Below are 12,739 nucleotides of genomic sequence, written 5' to 3'. Positions count from 1 at the left end.
TTCTGTTCTTGACATACCTATAGAACGCCTTAGGATTCTCCTTAACCCTATCAGCCAAAGTCTGAGACTGTTCTAAATAAAGATCAAGAGCCTTGGGGCGTCCCTGGGAATCAATTGATTCCTACCGACCTTCCAACATATTTTCTGGCTCACTTGCTTTATTTCTGAGCTTCTGGGGATTCCGTAAATGTCTGTATAAGTTTTGCATGTTTATCGATGTCTTTTCTTTTAATCCACAGGTGATTCGGTTCGCCTTGTTGTCTAACGAGGGGCATACACGCGGTGGGTCGTGCGAGGGCTGCTCCTGGATGTTCGAGAGTAGCCGGGTGCTTCACGTCGTTAGTGTACGCTTAAACTGGACCAACTGACGGGCAACACGACAGCTCAGTGACTATCACTGTTTGCTGTGCAGACACATGGATTTGGGTCAGTGTCTGTGGGAGTTTGCACATTCTCCCCGTGATTGCGTGGGTTTTCTCCGGGTGCTCCGGTTTCCTCCCACACCTCAAAAACGTGCTCTTAGGCTGATTGGTGTCACAAATTGTCCCTAAATTAGTCTCCCCTCAATCTTCCCCAATAGGCGTAGACAAAGGTCATGGGTAGAAGAGGGCACTCACAATGTTAAAATGGCGGCGCGGGCTCGTTGGGCCGAAGGTCCTGTTTCCCGTGCTGTGTTGTTCTTTGTTCTTTGTTAAAGTTGGCGAGTCCACAACTGCTGCAGGCAGGGCATTCCACGCCCTTACTACCCTCTGAGTAAAGAACCTACCCCTGACATCTGCCCTATATCTATCACCCCTCAATTTAAAGCTATGTCCCCTCGTACTAGCCATCTCCATCCGGGGAAAAAGACTCTCACTGTCCAACCTCTAATCCTCTGATCATCTTGTATGCCTCTATTAAGTCACCTCTTCACCTTCTTCTCTCTAACGGAAACAGCCTCAAGTCCCTCAGCCTTTCCTCATAAGACCTTCCCACCATACCAGGCAACATCCTGGTAAACCTCCTCTGCACCCTTTCCAATGCTTCCACATCCTTCCTATAATGTGGTGACCAGAACTGTACGCAATACTCCAAGTGCGGCCGTACCAGAGTTTTGTACAGTTGCAACATGACCTCACGGCTCCTAAATTCAATCCCTCTTCCAATAAAAGCTAACACACCGTACGCCTTCTTAACAACCTTCTCAACCTGGGTGCCAACTTTCAGGGATCTATGCACCTGTACCCCGAGATCTCTCTGCTCGTTGACACTACTAAGAGTCCTTCCATTAGCCCTATATTCTGTACTCCTGTAACTCTGACCAAAGTGAATCACCTCACACTTTTCCGTATTAAACTCCATTTGCCACCTCTCAGTCCAGCTCTGCAGCTTATCTCTGTCCCTCTGCAAACTGTAACATCCATCCTCACTGTCCACAACTCCTCCAACTTTGGTGTTGTCAGCAAATTTACTAACCCATCCTTCTACACCCTCATCTCGGTCATTTATGAAAATGACAAACAGCAGTGGCCCCAAAACAGATCCCTGAGGTACACCACTTGTAACTGAACTCCAGGATGAACATTTCCCATCAACACCACCCTCTCTTCTTACAGCGAGCCAATTCCTGATCCAAACCGCTAAATCACCCTCAATCCCATGACTCCGTATCTCCTGCAATAGCTTACCATGGAGAAGATACGGAGGCATGTGTGCATGCGCATGCAGGCGTGTGTGTGTGCGCTGGTGTTTGTGTATATACGTGTGTGTGTGTGTGTGTGCGTGTGAATGAGAGAGAGAGTGAAGGAGGGAGGGAGGAGGAGAGGGAGGGAGGGATCGAGGGGCGGACATATGGATGGATGGGGCCGGACAGCTGCAGCTGTGCCAGATGTGGAGGTCCTGGGGCCAGATGAGGAGGAAGTGATGGAGAACAGCGGTCAGTAGACAAAGTTAAAGTTATCGCAGACAAGATGGAGACAAAGACAGCAGCCGCCTCTCTCTCAGACACTGATGTCACATCAAGATGTAATGTGAGGAAAAGAGAATGAAGGTGTGAAGAGGCACAAAGTTGGTCTGGCTGTTGAAGCATTGCACACTTATTCACCCACAGCTGTGGGGGGTAAACGTCTGCTTTGCCCTTCTGGCTGGAAGAGGATGTGGCTTTAAAAATTGTTGTGGGGGTGGCAGGGGCGAGGCTGGTGGAGGTGGCGACCATCCTGGCATCTCAGTGGTTTCCTGCTGATGGGATCCTCATTCTGTGTCTCATTCCTGCACAAAATCAGATCAAATCAAATGGTGTCTGACCTCCCTGGCACATCTCTCCATGACCCTCACACCTCTGGAACATTCCTGGCCTCTTCCTCAGAATCCTCACCATCATCCTCAGTGTCTGAGTGTGTCTCCTCTATGTCTTCACCTGGGACTTCCTCTCCTCATTACAACGCCCCGTTTTGAAATGTACATCCCTCAATTCACCCTCAGACACTGTTAGCCTGCCCTCTGTTAAGCTGCAGCTCTCCCTCTGAGTGTGGACCTTCCCTTTGTGGCATAACTGTCCCCCCTTAGACATTCAGGACCCGTTATCTGACAGGACGCTCCCGTCCTATCGGCCAGACAACGTCTGCATTCTGACTCCTTTACCCCCAAACCACCCACCAATCAGTTTATTGCCCTTCCCCACTCATAATACATTGTCTAAACGCACTTTAGCAAGGCCTTTGACAAGGTCCCGCATGGTGGGTTGCTGCAGAAGGTAAAATCTCACAGGGTCCAGGGGAAGGTAGCCAATTGGATCCAAAATTGGATTGAGACAGAAGACAGCAGGTGGTTGTAGAGGTTGTTTTTGAAACTGGAGACCCGTGACCAGCGGTGTGCCTCAGGGATTGGTGCTGGGACCACTGCTATTTGTCATTTATATTAATGATTTGGATGAGAATTTAGGAGACATGGTTAGTAAGTTTGCAGATGACACCAAGCTTAGTGGCATAGTGGACAGTGAATAAGGCTATCCAGGATTCCAACGGGAACTTAATAAATTGGTGGGTACAATTTTGTCTTTTAAAAAGCATTTAGATAGTTATACGGGTAAGTTTGGTATCGAGGGACATGGCCAAACGGGGGCATTTAGAACTAGCTTAATAGTAAAAGCTGGGACAGCATGAAGAAGTTGGGCCAAAGGGCCTGCTTCCATGCTGTAAACCTTTGTGATTCTTGCCAACAAGAACAAGTCCATGTCAGTGAACATTCTCCTCACCCCTCCCTCTTTGCCTCAGAGACCCCCACCCGCCACTTATCCAAACTGACCACTTCACCTGGTGCTGCTCAGCTTTACCCTAAGCCGAGCAGCATGAGTTTGTTGTTTGCTGCTGACCTCACCTTGATGGTCAGACTTATTGTGGGAAAGTTGTAATTTAATGAATGTGCATGAGATTCAGAAGTACGGAAATGATTTTCCCATCAGCAGACACCGTGAGTACCGTCTGCCACTGAACTGCCACTAATGTAATCCAATAAACGCATCCCGCCATCAGGAAAGGGAGATTTCGGTTCCTGTCCGATTAAGTCACCCTGTCAGCCACATTTCCTTTCCTGATGATCCAAATAAATTCAAACCAATATTGTGCTGTTGAGCAAACATTCTTAATCTCAGGGATTCACTTCTTTTCATCATTCAATAATCGCACAATTGTAATAAAGGGATATTTAAACACACTCATCAACTGACCTGTATCTTCTCCATGGTAAGCTATTGCAGGAGATACGGAGTCATGGGATTGAGGGTGATTTAGCGGTTTGGATCAGGAATTGGCTCGCTGTAAGAAGAGAGGGTGGTGTTGATGGGAAATGTTCATCCTGGAGTTCAGTTACAAGTGGTGTACCTCAGGGATCTGTTTTGGGGCCACTGCTGTTTGTCATTTTCATAAATGACCGAGATGAGGGTGTAGAAGGATGGGTTAGTAAATTTGCTGACAACACCAAAGTTGGAGGAGTTGTGGACAGTGAGGATGGATGTTACAGTTTGCAGAGGGACAGAGATAAGCTGCAGAGCTGGACTGAGAGGTGGCAAATGGAGTTTAATACGGAAAAGTGTGAGGTGATTCACTTTGGTCAGAGTTACAGGAGTACAGAATATAGGGCTAATGGAAGGACTCTTAGTAGTGTCAACGAGCAGAGAGATCTCGGGGTACAGGTGCATAGATCCCTGAAAGTTGGCACCCAGGTTGAGAAGGTTGTTAAGAAGGCGTACGGTGTGTTAGCTTTTATTGGAAGAGGGATTGAATTTAGGAGCCGTGAGGTCATGTTGCAACTGTACAAAACTCTGGTACGGCCGCACTTGGAGTATTGCGTACAGTTCTGGTCACCACATTATAGGAAGGATGTGGAAGCATTGGAAAGGGTGCAGAGGAGGTTTACCAGGATGTTGCCTGGTATGGTGGGAAGGTCTTATGAGGAAAGGCTGAGGGACTTGAGGCTGTTTCCGTTAGAGAGAAGAAGGTGAAGAGGTGACTTAATAGAGGCATACAAGATGATCAGAGGATTAGAGGTTGGACAGTGAGAGTCTTTTTCCCCGGATGGAGATGGCTAGTACGAGGGGACATAGCTTTAAATTGAGGGGTGATAGATATAGGGCAGATGTCAGGGGTAGGTTCTTTACTCAGAGGGTAGTAAGGGCGTGGAATGCCCTGCCTGCAGCAGTTGTGGACTCGCCAACTTTAACAAAGAACAAAGAACAACACAGCATGGGAAACAGGCCCTTCGGCCCAACGAGCCCGCGCCGCCATTTGTGCATGCGCATGCAGGCGTGTGTGTGTGCGCTGGTGTTTGTGTATATACGTGTGTGTGTGTGTGTGTGTGTGCGTGTGGAGATGAATGTACAGGGCTATCAAGTGTTTAGGAAGGATAGGCAGGAGGAAAGAGGGGGTGGCGTAGCTCTGCTGATTAAGGACAGCATCAAGGTGGTAGCAAGGGATGATATCGGAGCCAAAGAGCAGAAAGTGGAATCGTTGTGGGTGGAGATTAGGAACAGCAAAGGGAGGAAGACGCTGGTGGGTGTCGTCTATAGGCCCCCGAATAATGATCTGGAGGTGGGGCGGGCTGTTAACGCGCAAATAAGTGCGGCGTGCAGGAATGGGACGGCAGTAGTTATGGGGGATTTCAATCTGCATATTGATTGGTCGACCCATGTTGGACGAGGTGGGCTCGAGGAGGAGTTCTTGGAATGCTGCCGGGATAGTTTCCTGGAACAGTGTGTGTTGGAGCCGACGAGGGAGCGAGCTATCTTGGATCTGGTGCTATGTAATGAGGCGGGTAGAATTAGGGACCTTGAGGTGAAGGATCCTCTTGGAGAGAGTGATCATTGTATGGTGGAGTTTCTGTTGCAGATGGAGGAGGAGAAAGTGGGTTCCCGGACACGTGTCCTTTGTTTGAATAGAGGGGAGTATGGTAGGATGAGAGAAGAATTGGCGAATGTGGACTGGGGGAGCGCGTTGGAAGGTAGGTCTGCTGAGGAGCAGTGGAGGATCTTTAAGGAGATCTTTCTTGGTGCTCAGCAGAAATTTATTCCGATGGTTAAAAAGGACAGTAGGAAGAGAGGTAATAAGCCGTGGATAACGAAGGAGGTGAAGGAAAGTGTTAAATTAAAAGCGGAGGAATTTAGAGTAGCTAAGAGCAGTGGGCGAGAAGAGGATTGGGAAAGGTTTAAATGTCAACAAAGATTGACAAAAAAGTTGATAAAGGAGGGTAGAAGAAGCTATGAAGCTGGGCTAGCACTTAATATAAAAAAGGATAGCAAGAGTTTTTATAAATATATAAAAAGGAAGAGGCTGGCTAGGGTGAACGTTGGTCCCTTAGCGGATGAGAAAGGGGACCTAGTGGTAGGGGATGGGGATATGGCTAAGGTCTTGAATAACTTTTTTGTTTCTGTCTTCACGGAGGAGGACGTGAATAATTTGCCGGGTGTTAGCGATGGAAAGGTGGTAGGACTGGAGGGTCTTAATGACATTACTGTTACTAGAGAGGTGGTGCGCGACAGACTGGAGGGGCTGATTGTGGACAAGTCCCCAGGACCGGATGGAATGCATCCGAGGGTTCTGAAAGAAATGGCGGAGGTGATAGTGGATGCCTTGGTGGTTATTTTCCAGACGTCGCTGGATTCCGGGGAAGTGCCGGAGGATTGGAAAACGGCTAATGTTACGCCGTTGTTTAAGAAGGGTGCCAGGCAAAAGGCGGGGAATTACAGGCCGGTTAGTTTAACGTCTGTGGTAGGTAAAATGTTAGAATCCGTCATTAAGGAGGAAATTGCGAGGCATCTTGAAGGGAATTGCTTGATAGGGCAGACGCAACACGGTTTCATTAAAGGGAAGTCGTGTCTGACAAATTTACTGGAGTTCTATGAGGATGTGTCTAGGGCGGTGGATAGAGGAGAGCCGGTGGATGTGGTCTTTCTGGATTTTCAGAAGGCGTTTGATAAGGTACCTCACAAGAGGTTACTGCAGAAGGTCAGAGGACATGGAGTTGGGGGTAGGGTGTTAGCGTGGATAGAGGATTGGTTGTCAAATAGGAGGCAGAGAGTGGGGGTCAATGGGTGCTATTCGGATTGGCGGTTGGTGACTAGTGGGGTGCCCCAGGGGTCGGTGCTGGGGCCTCAGCTATTTACCATTTATATAGATGATCTGGAGGAGGGAACCGAGTGTAGGGTGTCGAAATTTGCTGATGACACCAAGATTGGGGGAAAGGCAAATTGTGTGGAGGGTGTGGAGAGTCTGCAGAAGGATCTAGATAGGCTGGGCGAATGGGCCAGGAAATGGCAAATGGAATTTAATGTTGGCAAGTGTGAGGTGGTCCACTTTGGTAGGAAGAATGGTAGGAAGGACTATTACTTACGTGGCGAAAAACTGCAGCAGGCGACGGTGCAGAGGGACCTCGGGGTCCTTGTGCATGAGTCTCAAAAACCCAGCCTGCAGGTGCAGCAGGTGGTCAGGAAGGCGAATGGGATGCTGGCCTTCATAGCGAGGGGGATTGAATATAAAAGTAGGGAGGTCTTGCTGCAGCTGTATAGGGCATTGGTGAGGCCGCAGCTGGAGTACTGTGTGCAGTTTTGGGCGCCGCACCTGCGCAAGGATATTTTGGCCTTGGAGGGAGTGCAGAGGAGGTTTACTAGGCTGATACCGGAGTTGAGGGGGTTGAGCTATGAGGAGAGGCTGAATAAACTAGGCTTGTACTCGTTAGAGTTTAGAAGAATGAGGGGAGATCTCATTGAGACGTATAAGATGATGAATGGGATGGATAGGATAGAGGTGGAAAGACTCTTCCCGCTCAAAAAAGACAGTAGGACTAGGGGGCACAGCCTCAAGATAAAGGGGGGGCGGTTCAGAACGGAGTTGAGGAGGAACTTCTTCACTCAAAGGGTGGTGAATCTCTGGAATTCTCTGCCCGTTGAAGTGGTGGAGGCTGCCTCGCTAAATATTTTTAAGAAGCGGGTTGATGGGTTTTTGATAAGAGAGGGGATTAAGGGTTATGGGGAGAGGGCGGGAAAGTGGAACTGAGCCACGACAGATCAGCCATGATCTTATTGAATGGCGGGGCAGGCTCGAAGGGCCAGATGGCCTACTCCTGCTCCTATTTCTTATGTTCTTATGTTCTTATGTAAATATAAGTGTTTGTGCAGCAGCTCAGGAGCTGCAGCATGAAGCCAAATTCCCGAACAATTGCATGCATGTATACGGATCGATATTGCAACAACCACATGCGGTACCATATGGAGTATACCATAAATGTTGCCCATAACAGGATGAAATTTGCTGAGAGACTAAAGAGCAAAATGATGGATTTCCTTCGCTTCTCCATCTCTGGATCTCTGGGACTCTCCCCAACGCTTTTGAGCTCTGTTGCTCACTAAAATGTGCTTCACAGTGAAAATGTTGAACAGCAGAATCAGGACAAATGGTACAAATGGGGTCAGAATGTGGTGGAGGAACTCGATCGAAACCCAGACGTCAGAAAACCGAACAGCCTCCGGTACAAAACAAAAGAAGGGGGAGTTGAACAGCAAATACCGACCGGTGTATATAAAATACCACATCGTGTTCTTTAAACAGCTCAGCACACTCACGGTTCCCAGGGCCACAGCTGCCATTTTCTCGGTACAATAATTCTTTCTCAGATTCTCACCACAAATAGCCACAAATCGATCAAAGGTGAACGCGACAGTGAACCAGACGGAACAGTCAGTGGCTGCATGAAGCAGCACACCGTGGATATTACACACTGGGACATCGTCCAGGAAAGTAAACTGTTCCCAAAAAACAATTGGAATCTGTCTCAATACCACATCCAAGATGATTACCAGTAGATCTGCCGTCGCCATGGCCATGAGGTAACGCGTTACACATTTGGAGAGACCGCACTTCCCCTGAGCTAGGACCACGATCATCACTGAGTTCACTGTGTGGATGGGGAATAAATAGGAAAATTGTCCATCATTATGCAAGCAAGCCTATCAGATTCATTCAGGACATTGAGGTTTTGAAATGTATTTTTGGTTGGGTAAAATAGTTGGGTGTTAAGGAGTGATTTTTCAAATGGTGAAGTGAGGTTGAGCAGTAGAGAGGTGCAGGGAGGGAAGTCCACAGCTCGATGGTCTGGACACTCACAGTTTGATTCAAGTGTTGCTTCCTGTCACGGTTGAGGTGTGACAGAAACTATCTGTACAGATATTTATTCATCAGCTGGGATACTTTATAAAGACAATTTTTTCAGTTCTTTTCAAAATGGACATTAGCCAACCTGAAAAAAGAATCTGCAGCTGGTCACCTGATGCCTTGCCTGAGTTTCAACATAACGATGGCTACACGGACAGTCAGCCTGATCCAAGCACCTTCAAACATAGACAATTCTTCACAGGTCGCAATCTCCCAGAATGGTGCAAATGGCCACAACATTAGTGACTCCAACCGGTTTGGAAAAGAGAGCCTGTTTACTGACTCGTGACCAGTGTCTCCGACAGCAAAGAACTCCTGACTCAATTAAACCTCAAGATTCCAGTCACCCTGCGTCCAACATTGAGCAGCTCCATCAAATGACCTCCTCTGAAAGATGCTGTTGTGTTGTTTGTTGGAACTGAATTCCAGCAATTCCTGTCTTACCTGGAATATGAGCAGAACTCCAGGCAATGGCGTGTGCTGTCTATCACCAAGCTGGTGGCAGCAGAGGGAACTCCAACCCTTTTCAAACCTGCTGACTGCTGGAATATTGGAACTCAGACCTACAGACTTACTCATTCTATGTACCTTCTTCCGTCATGGAGGATGGAAGACAAAGAATTCAACAACCACTCAACCTCCTCTCAGAAGGAACATTCCTATTGACTCACGATTCCCGACTCTGGACACGTACAAAACCCGTCCTTGTATTTCACTCTGGCTGTGTCCTGAACCCGCTTTCTCTTTCCCGATCCCCCATTGATTGTGTGAGTGTAAGAAGAGGTGAATGTTGTGAAACCTCTCCCTCGTATGTTTGTGGAAAATTAAACCATGCTTTATATTTTAATCTCAGCTGGAGTTTTCATGCAAGTGGTGAGCAGAGGAATGTTTCCAACTTTGTGATTGCAACTGAAGTCAACAGCTTCAGTCTTCTCAAAACTTAAACAAAAACAAGAGTGAGGCAGCTGGAGTTAAAGACTTACCCGGGATACCAACAATAGCGAGGACAGGGTAGTAACCTGCTTGAATCACGAAAATTAGCCCATAAATTCGCCAAGTTAATGTCATCCAATAAGTCTCCCAAACAAGATAGTTAAGTCCATCAGTTAAACTCCAATCCATTGTTGTAATATTCCGATCCTTTATTCCCAGATTCTGATCCATTGTTGTAACATTTCAATTCATTATTCCCAGATTCCGATCTCTCCTCTCCCGCTCTGTAGAGTCACTGCTCCCTGTTATTGCTGGGGGTGGTTGAAATGATTCTCACTGAAATGATTCCCTTATTATTAGAAGAGGGAGCCCCCGAGTGACACATTTAGTATCCATGGGGAGTGACATTAATTACAGTCACTGAACAAACAGGTTCAGTCACCCCTGGATGGTTTGAAGGTATGAGGAAAGATGGAATTAACTCAGGTGTTTTCTCTGGAAAAACTGAGGCTGAGGGGGGACCTGACAGAGGTCAACAAAATCATGAGAAGCAGAGATTGGGTGGATAGTCAGAGGCTTTTACCAAGGGTGGAAGAATCAACTACAAGAGGGCACAAGTCCGAGGTGAGGGGGTGAAGTTTCGAGAAGATGTGTAGAGGAAGTTTTTCACACAGAGAGTGATGGGTGCCTGGAACTCGCTGCTGGAGAAGGTGGTGGAATCAGGCACATTAGCAACATTCAAGGCGTATCTTGATAGACACATGAACGGGAGGTGAACAGAGTGATAGAAACTGCACATGGGAAACAAGTAATGGTCTAAATCAGGATGACTAATTGCTGCAGACTCGGTGGGCCAAAGGGCTTGTTCCTGTATTGTTCTTAGTTCCAATCCAACACTTTTTCTCCCAGAGTAAAATGGAACATTTCCCCGGTTCGTTCCACACCAGGAACTTTTATTTTTCACCATAGTCTTTGATGTGGCACTTTATTAAATACCTTCAGGAAACCTAAGTACTGCACATCCACTGGTTCCCCTTCATTCACGGCACATTTTACTTCTTCAAACAACTCCAATAAATTGTTAAACGTTGGGTGGGATTTTCTGGTCACTTGGGCTGGTGGGTTCTTATCGTTCTGCCAATAGTGAATCCCATCCATGGGTTTCGCAGAGGTGAGGGGTGTGTTCAATGAGAAACCACGATGGGGTCAGAAGATTTTGATTTGATTTCTTATTGTCACATGTATTGGTTTACAGTGAAAAGCATTGATTCTTGCATGCGATACAGACAAAGCATACAGTTCATTCAGAAAGAAAGGAGATAGCCAGAATGTAATGTTACAGTCATAGATAGGGTATAGAAAAAGATCAACTTGTGAGGTAGGTCCATTCAAAAGCCTGATGGCAGCAGGGAAGAAGCTGTTCTTAGGCCAGTTGGTCTGTGACCTTAGAATTTTGTATGTGTATCACGATGGAAAATTTTAGAAGAGAGCATGTCTGAGTTGTACATGTCCTTCATTATGCTGGCTGCTTTTCCAAGATAGCCGGAAGCGTAGACAGAGTGAATGGATAGGAGACTGGTTTGTGTGATGGATTGGTCTACGTTCATGACCCTTTGTAAGTTTTTGCGGTCTTGGACAGAGTAGGAGCCAAACCAAGCTGTGATACAACCAGAAAGAATGCTCTTTGTGGTACATCTGTAAAAGTTGGTGACAGTTGTAGAGGACATGCCAAATTTCCTTCGTCACCTGAGAAAGTCGAGGCATTGGTGGGTTTTCTGAACGATGGTGTTGGCACGGAGGGATCGGGACAGGTTGTTGGTGATGTGGCCATCGAGAAATTTGATGCTGTCGTCCATTTCCAGTTCATCCCCGGTGATATAGACAGGGGCATGACCTCCATTATGCTTCCTGAAGTCGATGATGATCTCCTTTGTTTTGTTGACACTGAGGGAGAGATTATTGTCATTGCACCAGTTCACCAGATTCTCGATCTGATTTCTGTCCTATCTCATCATTGTTTGAGATCTGACCCACTACGGTGGTGCCATCAGCAAACTGAAAAATGGAGTTGGAGGGGAATTTGGCCTCACAGCCATAGGTGTATAAGGAGCCTAGTAAGGGGCTGAGGACACAGCCATGTGGGGGACCTGTGTTGTGGATGATCATGGAGGAGGTATCGTTGTGTATCTTTACTGATTGTATCGTAGTTGGTGCCAGTGGAAGCAGCAAGTGGGAAGCAGACATTGAAGGATGAAGTAGGTGAGTGACATGATGGCAGCAGAGTTTAATGTGGGACAATGTGTTGGAAAGTGAAAAGTGGGTCAATGTCCCCTCACTCACCCTGACCAGTTTGCAGTGGCCCTTTTGAACTCAGGTACGTTACGCAGTGAGTTCCACAAAGGGCGACAAGTATCAGGTGAAGGTCCAACACTACGGTATTGAACACTTCAGAATATTGAATTTGACGATCAGTCAGGATCAAAATGAATGGAGGAGCAGCCTCAAAGGGCCGAATGGCCCACTCCTGCTTCTAGTTTCTGTGTTTCCATATCAAGGATTTCATCAAAACAGAAAAAGATAAAGAATTGATATGAAATGGTGTTAAAGAGTGGAGGAGATAGGGATTGAGGATTGATCCAGTTCCACAGAGAATGGGATTGGAAAGGTACAACAGGAGTAGGTGGGATAACTCTAGATAAGGAAGGAATATGGACAAAGAGAGGAAAAGACTTTGGACACTGACTTTTAGGGAGCCGCCCCCTTTTTCTTTGTCCGAATGTAATTTGAGTTTGTTTGGTTCGACCCAGCCAAAAGAATGACCCGAAAGACTGACCCGAAAGACCCTGCGGTGCCCAACGGGCACGGAAGGCCTTGACAGTGCCCGTGGACACCGCGTGCTCCCTCTCCAGGGACACCCGGCTGCGAGCGTAGCCGCGGTAGAGGGGCAGGCAGTCGGGACGGACGGCCCCGTCGATCGCCCGCTGCCTGGACCTGTTGATGGAGCAATGGTCTGGAGGCAATGCAGAGAGCTCTGCTGATGGAGAAGAATGTGAACCAGAGTCTGCTGGATCTGCACAAACTCTCCTCTGGAAACTCTGACCCTCATCTGTGTGACTTCCCGGAGACTC

The sequence above is a fragment of the Carcharhinus amblyrhynchos genome, chromosome 33 (genome assembly GCF_965287045.1).
Source record: "Carcharhinus amblyrhynchos chromosome 33, sCarAmb.v2.hapA, whole genome shotgun sequence".
In the NCBI taxonomy this organism is placed as follows: Eukaryota; Metazoa; Chordata; class Chondrichthyes; order Carcharhiniformes; family Carcharhinidae; genus Carcharhinus; species Carcharhinus amblyrhynchos.
This window is presented reverse-complemented; position numbering follows the sequence as displayed.